This window comes from Carassius gibelio, chromosome B21 (assembly GCF_023724105.1).
Source record: "Carassius gibelio isolate Cgi1373 ecotype wild population from Czech Republic chromosome B21, carGib1.2-hapl.c, whole genome shotgun sequence".
In the NCBI taxonomy this organism is placed as follows: domain Eukaryota; kingdom Metazoa; phylum Chordata; class Actinopteri; order Cypriniformes; family Cyprinidae; genus Carassius; species Carassius gibelio.
This window is the reverse complement of record NC_068416.1, coordinates 3,093,187-3,113,805: the sequence shown is the minus strand read 5'-3', so window position 1 is coordinate 3,113,805 and position 20,619 is coordinate 3,093,187. Positions and strand designations below refer to the sequence as shown.

Sequence of the window (20,619 nt, the reverse complement as noted above, 5' to 3'; positions counted from 1 at the left end):
AAAAACTAACAACAACAAAAAAAAAAAACATTCTGTCGGCCCATTTAGTGTGTCGGCCCACCAGGAAAATGCCCGGTATGCCCGATTACCAATCCAGCTCTGGTGACAAGCCCAGAAAACTTCTTGCACTTCAGTTAAAGGAAAGTCAGTTAAATTTTATTGTATTTTTTACGATTTGTCCCTGATGGCAATTTGATTACTGAACCTGTTAGTATTACTAAATATTTTAACGATTATTTATCTTTGCTATATAAGTCAGAACCCCCCATGGATAGGTCCCTTATGGAAAGTTTTTTTTTTTTTTTTTTTATCTTTGCCCATAACTACAATAATTCCGCAGAGGAGATTGTGCAAGCAATTGAGAGTATGCAGAATGCCAAGACCTTTGGGCCAGATAGGTTCCCTGTTTAATTTTTTAAGAGGTTTTCTCAAACACTTAAATTGCCGCTCCTAAACATGTTATTGGACTCCCTTAATAATGGCTGCCTGCCTCCAATCCTCCGTCAGTTTTGTATTTCTTTGGTTTTGAAAAAAGACAAAGACCCACAAAAATGTGGTTTGTACAGTTCAATCAGTCGGGCCAATGGAGAATTCTGATTTACCAATGAGAACTTCAATGTTTAAAGTTGCTTTCACATAGTTTTAAATATTTAGGAGTAACAAAAACACTTAAGTGTTTAGATCTATTTAAGGGCTAATTTTACCACACTCCTCCAACAAGTCGATTTTACTTGCTGTTCGGCTCTTCCCCTTTCATTGACTGGACATGTGAATTCAGTGAAGTTGAACATTTTACCTAGATTACTGTATTTATTTCAATGTGTGCCAATTTTATACCCAAATCTTTCTTTAAGACTCTAAATCAACACATCTCATCTTCTCATCTGAGGACGGGCTTGCCCTTCCTAATTTCTTATTTTACTAATGGGCAGCAAATATACATTCTGCATTATTCTGGTTTCAAAGTCATTTTGGGCTCAGTGATTGGGTCCCATCTTGGGTCAGTATTTGAAGAGGGTTCCTGTTCCCCTGCCTCTCCTGCCACACTATTGTGTGGCCCTCTTACTGCCATTTCACTTTACCCTTATGGCCTTCAGCACTTACCAGTGGTTTCACCTATAAAATACAAACCTTTATTCTACCCTTCACATAACTTTAAGTTATTTAATATTTGGCAGAGAACAGGAATTTCAGTTGTCAATGATGTGTACACAGAGCTGTAGTCAAGTCCGGCTTTGTCGAGTCCAAGTCAAGTCCAAGTCCAGGACTAGTCGAGACCGAGTCGAGACCGAGTCCAAAGAGGTTCGAGTCCAAGTCAAGTCCAAGTCCAAAAGTTTCGAGTCCAAGTCCAAGACCGAGTCCAAATGAAAGAAAAAAGGGTCCTCTTCAAGACCACATACTTAACTACTGATAATGTTTGTGATGCGAGAGAAAGCATATCTCCTATTCTAAGAAAATCATTTTACATTATTATTTGTAATGATCAAAAAGCATGTGCAAAGTAACAACTCTGTAGGACAGGGGTCTCCAAACTACATCCTGGATGGCCAGTGTCCTGAAAAGTTTAGCTCCAACTGGCCTTAAAACACCTGGAAGATTAGTGTGTCTAGTAAGAGCTTGATTAGGTTCTATTGTGTATAATTAGGGTTAAAGCTAACAGGGGCGTTAAACAAGATCCTGGGCCCTATGCATAGGCAGTCCTGATGGGCCCCCATGGCCCCCACCCATGAAAATATCCAGGTAAAAAATATATATTTCAGATTCATACTTTTCAAGGGCCCTCTCTTCCTTTGGGGCCTTGCTAATGAGTACTGGTTTTACCCCCAGTCCGACCCTGGGAGCTAAACTTGGATAAACAAACAAAGTTTGGAACTGTAAGGTCAAATAATTTTTATGTACTTTATTTTTTGTTGACATTATATCTGTGGTCAAAAATGTATATGATTATGCCTAATTGGCACAGTGCACAGACACACGCAAAGCTCGGGATATGACAAATGCGCGCAGCAAGGCTAGAATGGATACGTTTGGCTCTACTGGGCATGCGCACATAAATACAGCGAAATTTTTGTCATACTGTACTAGGGCTTGCATAGACTAGTCGAGCACTGTCGGAAACAATCGACTACTCCAGCATGTATTAACCATAATGCATACAAAGTGTTTGCAAGTACGACGTGAATTTTAGAATTACAATATTGCGTGGAGCTGTTACTATATGACCTTATCTATGTTGCATGTAAAAATAAAATATGTAATGTAATAATTAGGGTTGTGCCTGAAGCCGAATACCTTATTCGGAATGGCACGGATAATGGCTTAAAAAACTAATAACGCTCAAGGAATAATTCTGCCTGAATACTCGGCTAAAGCTGACAGAGTCTGGTGTTTGCTAGATAACAGGTGAGCCAGGGGATCAGCGCCAGAAGTGAATGAATGTAAACTTTATGAGTGAAAAGAGAGCAAATCAAACACCGCATTGTTGTCGCCTCTCTGTTTATCTCTCAGAAATCAGAGCGTTGCAAGAGTAATTTTACCTATAATAATACATCATAGCTACACGTTATATTATTTGTATATATTTAAAAGGCAAATATTGAAAGCTCAGCGCGCTCACCAATCAAACAGCCGCGCTTCGTGTCTCAGTCTCTAAAAAACCAAATCAGTTCTCTCTCAAGAGTAGGCTAATAATCAGCTTCGATACGGATACAGTGTCTACTTGTCCTACATGTTTGCATCTTTACCTTTTGCTGGTTTGTGTGGAACACACACATCTGTTTAGTGAAGTACATTAACATTAAGACTCGCTCAAAGTGTTCTGCGTAATGAGAATGTGTGCATTGAATGGATTCAGTCGTGTTCAAATGATCACTAAACGTTTGTCATGACATCTCTCTGCTTGCATGATAAATATTATTTTAGAAATTAATAATTATTTCAGTTTAACACGACATACTTGTTCAGTGATAACTACGAAAAAAATATATAAAAAGTCATAACAGTCTTATCAAGTAACTGTACGATGTTGTATCCGAATGCAGATAGGAAAAATGTTGTGATTGTTACAGATACAAATACTGGCTGTTACATGAAAATGTAAATATGTAATGTCATATATAAAGTTTTTAAAATTTACATATGTAATTGTTGAATAAGGCTATACATTAATATGCGTTTATTGATAAAAAAAAGGCTATCTAGGTGTAGACGTAAATAAAACACAATCTAACAGGTAGAAAATTAAATTAGAAACATCTAAACTTTTCAGGTCGCAGTAAGTGCACCACTGGTCATGCACATCCTTTCCCGGAACAATACTGAAAGCTAAGGCAAGATGGAGAAAACAGATGATCAAGGATACAAGGATAGCCATTTTTTAAATGAATTTATTAGTAGAGCTACTACAAGGGATGTTTAGTGCTAGAAATCCACTTATTCTTTGCTGAAACTTCTGCGTCATCATGAAGAGCGGGTCATGGTTGCCCAGCAACAGCAGACGCCACTGGAGCGCAAACGCAGATTACAGAGTGCTTTGGAAATAAGGAGAGCGGCGCGCCTAGCGTTTTCCACACGTTTTCAATCGCGACATCATGCAAATGTGGTTTTGTATTGAAGGAGAAATTTTTTATTTTATTTTTTTGCTGGACTCGGTCGAGACTAACTAGAAGACTTGGCGAGTCCAATGGCCAAGTCCGAGACAAGTCCGAGTGCAAATTCATCCAAGACCGGACTCGAGTACTACAGCCCTATGTGTACATTGATAATGTTTTTCCCCTGCTTTTCTCATTTAAAACAAAAATCTCTCTTTTAGATATTTGCAGCTCCAAAATTTAGTTAAAACAACATTCCCTGATTTTCCAAATCTTCCTTCAAAATCTTCACTTGATCAGATTCGGATTGATCAGAGTAGCCTTAGATAAATAGGGTGTATTGTCTCCACTATACAGGCTGATTTCCTCCGTTTCCACTTCTTCTCTCTCTATTATTAAACAACAATGGGAGTATGATCTCTGCCTCACATTTGATAACAAGAGTTGAAACCAGATCCTGTCCCATATTGATACCTCCTCTATTTGTGCACATCACAGTCTTATCCAATTCAAATGTATTCACTGAATATACTAGAAAAAAGTGAGGTCGGCAAAAATCAAGCCTTGTATTTATCTTCTCTGTGATCATTGCCATCAGGCCCCTGCAAATTTAATTCAAATGTTTTGGTTATGTCCATCCATAATTTATTTTTCGCTATCAATCTTTAATTGTTTTTCTTTAGTGACAAAGAAACAGATCGATGCCTTGTGTTTCCCTCCCTCTTATGCCCATTTTTGGTCTTCCCGTTCCTGTCCACAATATAATTATTATTACAAAATTTGCCCCATGCATTTAGACGATGTGTTTCCTGTATCAGTTGTTAAATGTCTTCTTTGAGTTCCTGTAATTACCCCATTGCTGATTCCATTAAATTCCATGTTGAAGTGTTCCCCTGCGTCTCCTCGTTCCTCCAAATTAAACATGCAGAACAGCCGACCGTGACAGTAATATTAATAATAATTATAACTTTATTTTGTATAGCGCTTTTAAAATTTAATTCTCAGAGCACTTTACATTAGTAAAAATAAGATAGATAAAACAGGGATGATAAACTCCATATAAATAAAGCATTGCAAACAATTTTACAAACCAAAAACAATTTAAAAATAAGTATCCAAGACATATAGTAAACTCATAAAATACATCTCTTAACCAACCACAGAAAATCCCCTTTCACCCAAATGCTTCCTTAAAAATAATAAGTTTTGAGTAAGGATTTAAACATTTTCAAGGATGGTGCATTTCTAATATCGGCAGGCAGATAATTCCATAACTTTGGGGCAACTGAAGAGAACGCCCTATCACCCATTTTTTTTAGGTGCGTTACCGGAACAACTAAAAGACCAGTGTCGGCCGAGCGAAGATTACGTGTCGGAATGTAGGGTATTAAAAGCTCAGAAAGATATTGAGGAGCAAGTCCATGTAATGCCTTGTATGTCAACATAAGAATCTTAAAATCAACACGAAATTTGACATGTAGCCAATGCAAGGTCTCTAAAATAGGTTTTATATGATCTTTTATATGATCTCTTTTATATGTCTTGTCCTAGTCAGAATACATGCAGCAGAATTTTGTACCCACTTAAGTTTGTTCAGAATAGATTTGGATGCACCTGCTAACAAGGCATTGCAATAATCAATTCTGGAGAAAACCAGAGTATTTATTATTTTTCCAGCTACAGGAAATTGCAGCATGGACCGTAATCTGGATATATTTCTGAGATGAAAAAAAGAAGCTTTAACAGTATTGCATACATGAAGATCAAATTTTAAATTAGAATCGAAAATTACTCCCAGATTTATTTAGATTGGAACTGTATAACAGAGCCATCCACATGCAAGGCTACAGGTTTCACTCTGCGTAACTGGTAGGGCGAACCAATAAGCAACACTTCTGTCTTATCACTATTTAAACATAGAAAATTAGCAGACATCCAATTTTTTATATCTGTGATACAGTCAGAAAGATGTGCAGCAGCCACATTAACATCAGAATTTGAGTGAATGTATATCTGGGTGTCATCAGCATAAAAATGAAAATCAAGACCGTAAGCAGCGCCTCTTCTACCTGTGTTTTTTTTTTTTTTTTTTTCTCGGCTCCCTCCCCACAGAGGGCCCCAGTACCCAAGTATAGCCCACAGAGGACTCCTGTTCCCGAGTATAACCCACAGAGGGCTCCTATTTCAAAGTTATGCCCAGTGAGGGCACCTGGCCCCAAGTTAAGCCTAGTGAGGGCTCCTGATCCCCCATTAAGCCCAGGCTGGGCTCCAGATCTCCAGTCAAGCCCAGGGAAGGGCCCAGTTCCTGGTTTGGACCCTAAAAGAGCCTTGATGGCCATCACCATCCACAAGTATTATTGTTATTATTATTATTATTTTTTTTTTTTTTTTTTTGGGGGGGGGGGTATATGGGTGGCTGGGCTGAGTAATACCCTTACTCCTCATTGGGTATTGTCACGGCACGGGATGTACTTTCCAGGAGGGGTGAGTAATGCTGAGTCCCAATTCGCCTACTTATACTACGACCTAAAAGTCGTAGTATAGTCCCTCACAAAAAAAGTACATACTTTTGAGTGTGTAGCAAAAGAGTATGCACGCTCTGGGACATACTTCGATGACGTCATGCAACATGAACGACAACGTGGTTGACTAGTTACGCACACCACAACTGTTAACGTTTCATTCATTCTTTATGTCCAATAAAATTTTATTTACTATTCCCATCATTTTTTCTCATCGTTTTTTTTCACAATACATTTTACTATGTGTGCTTCTACCAAGTTGAGGAGTGAGGAAGAAGGGCTGCGTCATCGTAGAACCAAACGCAGGTCGTTTGTGAGGCGGCTGGTTCTGACGTTCATGTGCAATGTGTGTAACGAAATAAAATATAACTTTAATTAGGGTTAAACATTTGAATTCTTACACTTAAAAGCTGAGGGCGCATCTCCGCTGCTGCACCCGGCTGCCATGTTGACATCACCACAAAACCATCGCAAAGCTCCTCCCTCCCGTACGCAATGGGTTGTGGGCAATATTAGCACTTAGAGTGTGCATTGATCTGCACTTCGAATTCTAACCGGAAATAGTAGACCATCCGGGTATCTTTGGAATACTATTTACAACATACTACGATTTGGGACGTACTAATTCTAGTTTCGCATACTATTTAGGACGGATAGTATGCGAATTGGGACTCAGCATAAGTGTCAGTCCTGTGCCTTGTGTTTCACTCCCTCTTATGCCCATTTTTGGTCTTCCTGTTCCCGTCCTCCTTATGCTTATTTGGTTCCAGCTGTGTCTGATTAATTATATAATTTGCCCCATGCATTTAAATCCAGTTTTTCCCTAAGTCTGTGTCAGCTGTTAAATGTCTTCTTTGACTTCCTATAATTATCCTGTTGCTGATTTCATTAAAATTTCATGTTGCAGTATTCTCCTTTGTCAACGTAATAATCAAGGGGTCATATGATGTGATTTCCAGGTTTCCTTTCTCTTTGGAGTGTTACAAACTGTTTGTGAATAGATAAGATCCCTGAAGTTCCAAAGACTAAAGTCTCAAACCCATAGAGATATTCTTTATAAAAGTTAAGACTTGTCTATGCCCTCCTAAAATGCCTTGATTAAACACCCCACGTCTACATCATGATGTGGGAAGAATTGCATAACGCCACCCAAATGTTCACGCAAAGCAGCAGTTCTCAATTCCTTGCACCCCCCTGCACATTTTGTTTGTTTCTCTCATGGCTACAGACGTTTGTTCTATTTAAACGTAGGTGCCCTGCCAAGTAGACATCAAAGGATATTCCCCAATGATTCCAGTTCGAAGTGAACGTATATGTTCCATTCAAAGTGCATTGAAGTGTGCAAGGCGTGAATTTAAATCGAGCACAGTCTTTGTTCAGTCAGGCCACGGAGGCAAATGTTGCGACCAGCTGATGCGGTCAGCTGTGAAATAGCTCCAATCACTACCATTCTCCAATTAGACATGGGAAATATATGCATGGCACTACTGCTCAGTAAGTATGCTCAAGTATGCCCCCCCTCCCCATTTTAAGCATAAGCATATTATTAAGTGTCTTAATTTTCATGTATTTCCAAGCTGATGGTTCCACGGGGTTAATGTTTAAGCTCTTGTATGTTCAATTAATTTGGTAGCAAAACCCCCCATAAGGAACAATACTTCCAAAGATAAATTGTGTTCAATAAACTCAAGTAACTTGCCAAAGTGGTTCTGTCTGAAATAGTATTTATTTACTGATGTATATGATGTCACACTTGCCTATGTGTGAAGACGTTGCACAGCACAAATTCGTGAATGAATGTTCCGAAATGAGGTAAACTTCAACAGATTTCCCCTGCTCAGGGAGTAGGGAGCAATGAACACTGTGTAGGGACCATGTCAGTGGGAATACAGTTCATGCACAGAACTAATTTCTAATGAGCTGATTATCTGAATCAGGTGTGTTAACAAAGAGAGACATGCAAAATATGCAGAGCTGGGGGCCACATAGACTGAAAACTGCTGGTGTAAAGTAGCGCTTTTTGTTTGTCATTTCTCCAATCACAAATGCAGATATGGTTTTATTTTCACGGGTCACAATGCAACGCAATGTGTAAAAACACAGTATAAGTCATTATAATCCGTAATTATGTCCCAACTGGATGCAACAAAAGGCTAATAATGTGTTATAATGGGTTTTATTGTCTTGTTGCGCCAGTGTTCTGACAGGGACATGCATCACAGTATGACAAGGGGTGTAACATTTTCGTCACACGCTTAAGACATTCAGCCAGTCACAACACACTGGATAGCTGGTCAATCAGAGTACACCTTGCATTTTAGACCACTGAGCTTAGTAAAAGGTAGAAAAATATATGGATTGGTTTGTTAGTATGTCCCAATTTACCATTGCTGGACCCAAAATGCTTTCTTCAGACAGACCTCCTCCTGACCAACCAAACACACTGTCACAACATTGTGATTTTAGGGTGGGTGTGTTTAACCATTGAAAGATAGAAAAGTGTTCAGAGACCACTTGGAAAACACTAATTGGGTCACAATTTATTTGACACACTGTTTTCCTAATGAATGTTGTTCAGTTGCTTTGACGCAATGTATTTTGTTTAAAGCACTATATAAATAAAGGTGACTTTTACTTGACTTTTGGGGATGCTACTGCTGCCCATGTTTATGATATACAAAAACTATTAAAACTAATTAATATCAACCAATTATCAATATATGTATATAAATATTACAATGTCATCTACCTTTCACCTAGAAAATAATGCAGCTCTAGTGAACTGCAGATAGATTCAAGAGAAGAGTGAAAACACTGACTTTCCTAGAAATTTTATTTCCCTTTTTTCTCATTTCAAATGGCCCCTGGGCATTTACCAAGAACAAGATTTAATTTTTGTCAAGTTGCCATGTTTTTATCACCGATGATTTACATAACACTGGACTTGTGCCAAGAGCTTCAGCGTAATTTAGCTCTGATAAGAGCTCTGCTGAATAATTCACTATTGTTCACATGCATTTTATTCTTTCTAAACAAAATAATTCAGATAAGCTGTCTGTCTGTCTGTTTGGCTGATTTCATTTTTCAAGACGCAGCTATATCCAGGCAGTTTCCCTCTTTCATCCTGTTGTGAAAGAGTTCACGAGGAGTCGACTGTGTTTCCTGTAAAGGGGGTGGGGGGGGGGGGGACAAAACATTTCCTTCTAACAGAGGCACCTCAGTCTGAACAAACATTTGGGTGTAAAGAATGTCAAAAGAAGCACATTGTGACTCTTATCATGTTATATTTTTTGTTAACATCTTGAAAATATTTATGGGCTGTTAAAATGTGATACATGTGAATAAAACTTTGCTGATTTCCAACAGATATATTAAATGTTTTAACACAATGTAATAGTAAAGTTGAAAACCTTACTGTTTAAGTACTGTCACCATGTAACTTTATCAATTTGGTCCTCATAATGTAGTAAATACCAGCATACAATTACACAAACACACACTATTATATTATATTATTCTTGTGGTGAATAAGTCATCAGTAATAATTATTTGTATTTATTTATGTGGTTACTTGGTCATTGGGTTTGGATGATGTCTGATCCCCTATTTCATGGCGCCATCCAATGGTTGTTAAGGGCATAACAGACATGACTCAAAATATCCCAAACAAACTTTAGAGCTTTGTCTGTTATGCCCTTGACAACCATTGAATGGTGTCTGAATTAACTGATGGATATGTATATATGCATGGCCTGACTTACAATTGTTCTTGAGTAGTGGGCCCCGCCTTTGCCCGTTTATGTTTGTTTGATTTGTTTGTTATATGCCAGTCAGAATTCAGAAATTACTGGTTGCATTTCCACTGTGCACGCAATAACTAAATGGGACAGCCGGGGCTACAGCTTACCACTACACTTAAAAGCAAATCAAACAGCATAAACTGGTATTTATGATTATTTCACATGGAAGAGGGACACGTATTGAATCATTTCTGCACCGATTGGTTTGTTATCACATGAATACTTTAAACCGCTCCATTAAGCTTTTAGCCCCAAAGAGCGCACATTTAGAAAGATAATGATAAATTCTCAAATGTTTACACTTAATTTCTTTACAGATGATGATTCTATATTACTATATTAATGTTCCACTATATGTGAACATCTGATCATCTTACTGCCATTACACATAGCTAGTGGGGAAGAAATGTCATCAAATTTATTTTAAAATAAAAAAATAGCAATTTAATGAGTTTCAGTTTTTAGAACATAGCTATGCCTATGGCATAGAACTTATCTTATCACACAAACAAGAGTGCAGGTTTTTTTTTTTTTTCGTGAATATCTGCACAATGTGAAAAGTACAATAAACAACAACTTACAGGGCAACGTTCAGACACAATATTCCGTTTTGCTCCGTCAGAAAGAAAATAGAACAAACAGCAGAACCGCTGTATCTGTTATGTTCTTCAGCATTGCACGTACCATAAATGATACAATCAGGCTATAAGTTAACAAATTATTTGCAAAGTTAAACATTTTAAATGAATCGGTTGATTCAACTCACTCATTAAGTCACTTTCTGCCACCTACTGGCGGTTGTAGTTTCATATTTTAAAAAGTAGATGATTTAATTTTTTATATTTCTACATTAAGATGTTATATTTAAACTTAACATTTATGCACAATACATCTATGAATTTTGTTGATAGTGATTTCATTTGATTGTTAATAGCCAGCATTTATTTTTATTTGATTAAAATTATGAATTAAATACTTCCCTTACCAAAAAGTAGTATTCTTCAAGTTTATTTTACGAAGTATACTTAAGTAAAGTTCAAGTATATTTTTAAGTATACTTTTTGTAGCAAGTATACAAATAACAGTGTTCTAGTAGTATACTATTTCAATACTCATTGAGACTAAATTGGCCCACTTTCTAGTATATAAAATTATACTTTTAAGAATACATTAAGTATAACACTAGCAAACTTTTAGTACACAACTAGTTTAAATTTATGTTTGTAGTTTTTACTGCAATTATACTAAACCGACCCCCCTTGTGGAGTGAGCTCTAAGACCTATAGGCGTAGCTTGACCACGCCCCTCATAAGCCAAAGCAATCGCATCCCTGACCCAGTGAGACATGGTCTGCCTGGTAGCAGCTGCTCCTCTGTTACCACCACCATAACAGATGAACAGCTGCTCTGACTTATAGTGCGGTGGACGTAAGCCTGAAGACCACAGAATGGACACAGTCTATAAGATTTCTCCTAGGGCAGAAGGCAGGTAATCAGAATGAGGATGCAAAGTCACTTTTACCCTCCCTGGGGCAAAGTCTAAGCATAATGGTGAGACAGACAGAGCCTGCAAATATTCAATTCTCTTCAAAGAAGTTATTGCCATGCAAAAAAACATTTTCAAAGTCAGAAATTTATCAGACGCTGACTCTAAAGGTTCAAAGGGGGTTTCAACCAGACCCACGAGAACTATAGCTCCCAAGAAGGCATCCTGGTTTTCAGCGCTGGCCTCAGTCGTTTGGCCCCAAGAAGGAAGCGAAAGAGCAGAGGGTGTCTCCCAAGTGGCATCCCGTCAATCTAGGCGTGGCAAGCCAAAATAGCGGCCACATAAACCTTGAGAGTAGCAGGACATGTGCCTGTTGACAATTTCTTTTGCATGAAGTCCAGAACTGAAGCTATCTGGCTCAACATTGTGTTGACTGCATCAACATTGTGTACCACACACCATCTGTCAAAGAAACCCCATTTACCGGCATAAGTCTGTCTGGTGGAGGGAGCCCTAGCACTAAGCATGGTATCAATAACCTCTAGCGACATCCCTGTGTTCCTCAGTTGGTACCCTTCAGGTGACAAACTGAAAATTCCACAGGTCGGGCCTGGGATGGAATATCGTGCCCCCTGCCTGAGACCGAAGGTCCCTCCTCTGCGGAATCGCCATGGCGAGTCGTTGAGGAGAGTTATTATCTCCGAGAACCATACTCTGTTCGGCCAACGTGGTGCTATCAGCGAGAGGCAAGACCTTTGTTGGCGAACTCTGGCTAGGACTCCCAGGAGCAGAGAGACTGGAGGAAACACATACAGGCGCATTTTGGGCCATGAGTGCGCCATCGCATCCAGACCCAGGGGGGCTGGGTGACTCAGAGAGAAGTAGAGGGGACATTGCGCTGTCTGATGAGAGGCGAAGAGGTCCACCTCTGCTTCATAAAATTGTATATATATCTGTTTCACTACCTCTGGGTGGAGTTTCCATTCCCCCGTCGGTAGTGCCTGTCTGCTGCCAAATCTGCTCCCACATTCAAACTCTCTGGAATGTAAACTGCCCTGAGTGACAGGAGCCTGTTCTGGGCCCAAAGAAGAATCTGCCTCACTTTTTTGTTCAGATTGCGTGAGTGCAGACCCACCCCCCAAAGTGGTGATTTATATAAGAGACTGTCGCTGTGTTGTCCACCCGTACTAGGACATGACAGCCCCTTAAGTGATGGAGGAAGTATTTCAGAGCCAGAAATACGGCCATCAGCTCGAGGCAATTGATGTGCCAATCGAGCTGATGACCCTCCCATTACCCTTGAGCTGGGTGGCCATCCAAGTGCCGCCACGAATTTAGATATTCATTTATCTAATTAATCTATATGCACAAAGACAATACAAACTTTTTGTCCCCTTTTTGTTTTAAAGCTTGATGAAGAGAGCGCAACCAAGACCGCAGACACCCCTCTTACCAGCGGTATTCTATTATAGCATATATATATATATATATATATATATATATATATATATATATATATATATATATATATATATATATATATATATATTGAAGCACTGAGCCCCGTGTTACGGGCGCGCTACGATGACGTCATCAACCGAGGCTATATCACCACCAGGTCAATTCTATCAATCTACGTGTTGCACACATTATTCACAGCTGGACATGAATAAGACGTTTCCCAATGCGCTGAGCATTTACTGAAGCTTTCGAAAGGGAACTGAACATACAAAACATAACATTTTGAACAAAAAGCTCAAAAAAAAAAAAAAAACTAAGAATTGGATTCAGAATGATAATCAAAATGTAGATGGAGTCGATCAACATTCCAAAGCTTGACTTTTATTATTACCTCTTCCTCAGTCGACATTTTATTCCATAACGTTACAGTTTTGATGCTTTTTCATGTCAGATGATCATGTTAGGGTTAGTATCAGGTGATTCTTTTTTCTTCTTCATTTGTATTTTTTGGAAATTTGGTACAGAAGATGTGTACTAGCGCCCTAGTACACATCTTCAACATACTGCTCCGCTGCAGTGGCTCCACTGCATGAAAGATACCAACGCGCGGATCACACGTTGGTATCTAGCTCTTCAGCCTTTTAAGTTCAAGGTGATCCACAGGCTGTGTGTTCAGATGGCGGTGGCCGACTTCCTCTCCAGAAATGGGGGGGGGGGGGGCTGCAGGCCGGATGGCTCCCCTGCCTGAGACGGGCGGTGGGAGTATGTGGCAGGGGGGGCGTGGTTTAGCGAAGTCTGCAGCCGGAGAGAGAATCAGGAGATGAGCGGTAAGTGAGTGGTTTGGCCAAAAATTTTCATCACCTGTTTCTTGTTTCAATAATTGGCGTGGAGAGAGTATAAAACGCCAGGAGAGACGGAAGCAAGAGAGAGAGAGACGGACTGATGACCCGAACTGGAAACGGAAACCGGAAGGAGTAAACCTCATCAGAATAGAAGTCTCCATTTGGTGTTTGTAAAGTTTCAGCAATTTTAAATAAATAAATACGTCAGCAATCCAGCCGACCCCTTTGTCCTCTTCCTTTCCTCCAATGAATGTACTACAGCGTACTTTCCTATTTTTAGTTTAAAAGAAGTATACTAATAGCACACTTGGATAAACTTATTTTTCTTAAGGGTAACCTGACATAAAAAGACAGATATTGCAATAACTTTTATAATACTAAGCCAACATCTTTTCTTTTTTTTTTCTTTTTTTTTTTTTATAAATGAGTTATTAGTTATTTCAGGGTTTTGATCTTTCAACTGAGAGAATACATACTGTATATTAAATGTGAGATTCGGATTTTCGGACTTCCGATTTCACAATCATGCACGCTCTGTGTAAAGGAAGATTAGATATATGTCAATGACCTCAGACTCTGTTGAGTATCAAATTCTCCATTATGATCCTGTCAGCCATCTCTCTTCTCAATCCGTGATCAGTTAAATCTGACTCCTGCAGCTCGTGTCGGATGCATGGTTGTCAATGTTTTTTTATTGTTTTTTTCATGGAATTGGGCTACTTTTGCCAAGGGTTGATTTTTCCCAGTGGGTTAAAGGTTTGAAATGTTGCATAAATTACATATGACTGAAATGCTTGTATTGAAAGATTTTGCATTATACCTGTGATAAAACTGGCCACTGGTAAGAAGCTATTTAGCTGTGTTTATGATCAATTTGCATAGCAGTGACTGTAAAATATGTATTTTACAGTAGGTATGGAAATTACATATTTTGAGTTTTGAGTTATTTGGGATATGGTCGTTGCGCTACTTTGGGCACTGCTTTTAACCAAACACAACACAGCCTCCTACCCCCCAGGACAAATTTGCCCATTGGCCTTTGACCATCATCGCCTCCTAACTATCCTATATTTGCTGTCTGGATTCATCACTCTGTCTCCTCTCCATCAATAAACTGGTGTGTGGTGGGTGTTCTGGTGCACAATAGCTGCCGTCGCATCATCCACTGGTGGTGGATGAGGAGATACCCCCTCCCAGTGTAAAGCACATTGAATGTTTAGAAAAGTGCTATATAAATATAATAAATTATTATTGTTATTGTTATTATTATCTCCACAGGCCTCTTCCTTTGTGGCTGTCAGCAATGCTCCTGTTCCATTCAAAATAGCTAATCTTGAATGTCCATCTGAATAATCTCAAACTTAAATTCTGAAAAATGTTTGGATATTTACAGTAAATAACAGAAGCTGTCCCTGGAGGACTACACAGGAAAAATCAAAGGCATAAAATATACCATGTTCATTTGATAGAATGACAAATTAAAGAGTTTTGTTTGTTGTGTTTGGACAAATGGTAAATGTTTGTGATTCGTGTAAAACTTTTTTTTTTCCCAGATATTTTAAAGTATTGGTTGTTTCGGATTTTGTGCACACTTGTTTTGAGAAAGTTATTTGCATGATTTGTAATTTGTATGAAATAAATTCAAATGTACAATCTGTTTAGGACAATTACAAAGTGTTCAGCTCACTGTGTAAAACTGTTTTAAGAACAGTGACCTGTGTTTGTCAGTGTTTATGTGCAGTGACTCGATGACCAGGATTGGGAACTGTTAAAATGCAATTAGACCGGCTTTGCTAACGTTTTCAAATTACACACCTTTAAAGGATGCACTATCACACACAGGGTGCATATGTGTGTGTGTTTTTGTTTTTAATAATAATGCATAAATAGACATTGGGCAGTGGACCCTGAGAGCAAATATGCATTCATAAGGAAAAGACTGTTGAAAAGAGATGAAGGAATAGATAAAGTTGAAATAGAGAATACCCAGAAGTGTGCTGCAAATAGTCAATGTGGATAACAGTTTGTTGTAGCTTTCACTGTAAATTACACGTTTGGCCAGTTCAGTTGAATGTTTCTTTAGAACACAATGAAGCTCATTGTTCCCACCATTCCACAAAACCTAAAATAGATTCCAGGGAGGTCTGGGAAAAGATATTTTCCTTTCCAGAACAAACATAGCCACGTCTGCACATACCTTTATTTAAGGAGATCCTCAACAGTTTTGCTCCAAAGCAGGAAATAATTTAAGAGATTTTACATTAATTTAGAATAAATTATAACGTAAGTATTTTTTTATATGGAGACATTTCCTTTTGCCTTTTGTTTTAGAAACTATATTAGTGATTATTGTTTTTTTTTTTTTTTTTTTTTTTTTTTTGTAGTATATGTTACTACATTTAATTTTCAACAATAAAGAAGACTTATAAAGTATCATTATCATTATATATTTAAATACAGTACAGACCAAAAGTTTGGACACACCTTCTCATTAAAAGAGTTTTCTTTATTTTCATGACTTTGAAAATTGTAGAGTCACACTGAAGGCATCAAGGGCTATTTGACCAAGAAGGAGAGTGATGGGGTGCTGTGCCAGATGACCTGGCCTCCACAGTCACCGGACCTGAACCCAATCGAGATGGTTTAGGGGTGAGCTAGATCGCAGACAGAAGGTAAAAGGCCCAACAAGTGCTAAGCATCTCTCGGGGGAACTCCTTCAAGACTGTTGGAAGACCATTTCAGGTGACTTGAAGCTCATCAAGAGAATGCCAAGAGTGTGCAAAGCAGTAATCAAAGCAAAAGGTGGCTACTTTGAAGAACCTAGAATATGACATATTTTCAGTTGTTTCACACTTTTTTGTTCTGTATATAATTCCATATATAATTCCACATGTGTTAATTCATAGTTTTGATGCCCTCAGTGTGGCCCAATGGCTCATTCAAATTCTGCCGAAGACATTCAGAATATGTGTGTTACCCAAATAAAATTGACAAACAGTAAGTCTTTGAGAAGGGGTTTATCAAGCTAGGTGGTGCATTATAAAAGGGGCTCATCTCCTGTTTCCAAAAGGCATCACAAAGTGCTTGAAAAAGCTGTAAACTAATTCCACATTGCACAAGGTGCAAACAACATTACGCCTGTTCACACCAATGTTTACGTTTTTTTTTCAAGTTTGTAGGTGTCAAGGTACATGTAAAACATAGCACTGGATAGTCTTCAATGTAAAAATGAAATATACAATCAAACCTACATTTATTCAGACACCTTCAACATTTCTCACATTATTACAGTTTTGCTACATATGCAGTATTGTTCAAAATAATAGCAGTACAATGTGACTAACCAGAATAATCAAGGTTTTTCGTATATTTTTTTATTGCTACGTGGCAAACAAGTTACCAGTAGGTTCAGTAGATTCTCAGAAAACAAATGAGACCCAGCATTCATGATATGCACGCTCTTAAGGCTGTGCAATTGGGCAATTAGTTGAATTAGTTGAAAGGGGTGTGTTCAAAAAAATAGCAGTGTGGCATTCAATCACTGAGGTCATCAATTTTGTGAAGAAACAGGTGTGAATCAGGTGGCCCCTATTTAAGGATGAAGCCAACACTTGTTGAACATGCATTTGAAAGCTGAGGAAAATGGGTCGTTCAAGACATTGTTCAGAAGAACAGCGTACTTTGATTAAAAAGTTGATTAGAGAGGGGAAAACCTATAAAGAGGTGCAAAAAATGATAGGCTGTTCAGCTAAAATGATCTCCAATGCCTTAAAATGGAGAGCAAAACCAGAGAGACGTGGAAGAAAACGGAAGACAACCATCAAAATGGATAGAAGAATAACCAGAATGGCAAAGGCTCAGCCAATGATCACCTCCAGGATGATCAAAGACAGTCTGGAGTTACCTGTAAGTACTGTGACAGTTAGAAGACGTCTGTGTGAAGCTAATCTATTTTCAAGAATCCCCCGCAAAGTCCCTCTGTTAAAAAAAAGGCATGTGCAGAAGAGGTTACAATTTGCCAAAGAACACATCAACTGGCCTAAAGAGAAATGGAGGAACATTTTGTGGACTGATGAGAGTAAAATTGTTCTTTTTGGGTCCAAGGGCCACAGGCAGTTTGTGAGACGACCCCCAAACTCTGAATTCAAGCCACAGTACACAGTGAAGACAGTGAAGCATGGAGGTGCAAGCATCATGATATGGGCATGTTTCTCCTACTATGGTGTTGGGCCTATTTATCGCATACCAGGGATCATGGATCAGTTTGCTTATGTTAAAATACTTGAAGAGGTCATGTTGCCCTATGCTGAAGAGGACATGCCCTTGAAATGGTTGTTTCAACAATACAATGACCCAAAACACACTAGTAAACGGGCAAAGTCTTGGTTCCAAACCAACAAAATTAATGTTATGGAGTGGCCAGCCCAATCTCCAGACCTTAATCCAATTGAGAACTTGTGGGGTGATATCAAAAATGCTGTTTCTGAAGCAAAACCAAGAAATGTGAATGAATTGTGGAATGTTGTTAAAGAATCATGGAGTGGAATAACAGCTGAGAGGTGCCACAAGTTGGTTGACTCCATGCCACACAGATGTCAAGCAGTTTTAAAAAACTGTGGTCATACAACTAAATATTAGTTTAGTGATTCACAGGATTGCTAAATCCCAGAAAAAAAAAATGTTTGTACAAAATAGTTTTGAGTTTGTACAGTCAAAGGTAGACACTGCTATTTTTTTGAACACACCCCTTTCAACTAATTGCCCAATTGCACAGCCTTAAGAGCGTGCATATCATGAATGCTGGGTCTTGTTTGTTTTCTGACAATCTACTGAACCTACTGGTAACTTGTTTTCCACGTAGCAATAAAAAATATACTAAAAACCTTGATTATTCTGGTTAGTCACATTGTACTGCTATTATTTTGAACAATACTGTATCAAAAATTATACCTGGTGTCTGAATAATTTTTGGTTTGACTGTTAAAACTACGAACTAATTCAGTCAAGAGCAGTGAGTGATTTTCATTTTCATTTTCTTGGATTAACATTACAGCAGCCAGTCGCTAAATTAGGCGCGGTCACTTTAAGAGACGATGAACGCATCCAATATAAAACATATCCCATTTTTTTCCTCAACTGTTTACTTTCACTTAAGAAATAACTGACAGTTTTTTCGAGCATAATTTCCAAGTTGGATATTTTGACATATTTTGTATGTATTTGTCGGCACAAGAGCAAAAATAAGCAAATTCAATGTTCAAGTGTTTTGAGACGCCTTTCTCTGCATGAGCCCTGAACACCAGAACACCGCGGTACTGAATTGGGCTCTTTCACATCTTTTTGTTTGTTCAAACTGCGATGTGTATTTGTTCGTTCAGGTGCAGGAGGGACTTTGTGGAGAACTTCGCAGAAGAGAGCTCGGTTCAGTGTCGCTGTCCGTGATACGCGGCTCTCGATCTCTCTCTCCGCAATATATATATATATATATATATATATATATCTATATCAATCAATCAATTCACCTTTATTTATATAGCGCTTTAAACAAAATGCATTGCGTCAAAGCACTGAACAACATTCATTTGGAAAATAGTGTCTGAATAATGCAAAATTATAGTTAAAGGCAGTTCATCATTGAATTCACTTATGTCATCTCTGTTCAGTTTAAATAGTGTCTGTGCATTTATTTGCAATCAAGTCAATGATATCGCTGTAGATGAAGTGACCCCAACTAAGCAAGCCATAGGTGACAGCGGCAAGGAACCGAAACTCCATCGGTGACAGAATGGAGAAAAAAACCTTGGGAGAAACCAGGCTCTGTTGGGGGGTCAATTCTCCTCTGACCAGACGAAACCAATAGTTCAATTCCAGGCTGCAGCAAAGTCAGATTGTGCAGCAACATTATATGTAAATGTTGTTGCGTCTTGGCCAGGACTCCCTTGAAAAAGAGGTTTTTAATCTCAACGGGACTCTCCTGGTTAAATAAAGGTCAAATAAAAAAATTGCTCTTTTGTTGATTATGATTGCCTCTATTGTTCTCATTTGTAAGTCACTTTGGATATAAGTGTCTGCTAAATGACTAAATGGAAATGTACTGTAAATACAGTAGAAACCTTAAGCAGAACACCAAAGAAGGTATCTGGTCATTTTGTTTGTAAATGGCAGTTCAATAAGTTCCCATTCCAGTCTTTTCAATTCAAATTACAGTTCAACATCTTTAGGTTGTGAAGCCAAAGGAACACAGATTATATCTGTATCAAAGGTTGTATTGCCAGAATTAGAAGTTAGAGTACAGGAAGTGAAAGTCAACCGCTGCACTAAATATTATTGTCCTTGCCTACAGTGGTTTAAATGCTCTCATAAACAAAATAGCTGATCTTAGAGCTTGCTTATTTACAATCAAACCATGTAATAAAAACGTTTTTGCATATTCTTGTTTCTTAAATTTCTTTAATAATCATAACAAAATAAGTGGTTTGAGTCCTGGAATTAAAATTAAGATACAATGTAAAAACAAAATATGTAATTCTAAATATCCTATACATATATGCTATATGCTAATACATTATAATTACATGGCTCTGTGGAATACTTGATTCTGATTGGTTGGTCGTGACATTCCGAGGGATGTTATCCATTAATAACCGGGAGAAACTAATAACACAGGCTCATCCAGGTAACTAAAGTTGGCGCTGTACTCTTGCTAGGAAGGTTTTTTTTTTTTTTTCCTGGTGGAAACTTTGCGTTTGTTAAGCTAATAAAATATTAAATCTCAAATTCAAAATTGTCATCCTGGTATCGCAGACTCCTGTTTCATACAAACGCAGCTGCTGCCATTTTGCTACGATTGTTTTGTATACTGTAATGGATTATAAGATAACTAACCCATTGGTAAGATTTTAAAACATTTTCGTCTTAA

General features: G+C 38.3%; 1 protein-coding gene across 1 annotated transcript in view; it reads left to right on the top strand.

The window, feature by feature from the left end:
* Positions 1–20,619, top strand: part of LOC127986006 (uncharacterized) — a gene marked incomplete at its 5' end in the record, with an annotated part of 403,871 nt that overhangs the window by 205,070 nt on the left and 178,182 nt on the right. The gene's annotated exons all lie outside the window — the stretch shown is intronic.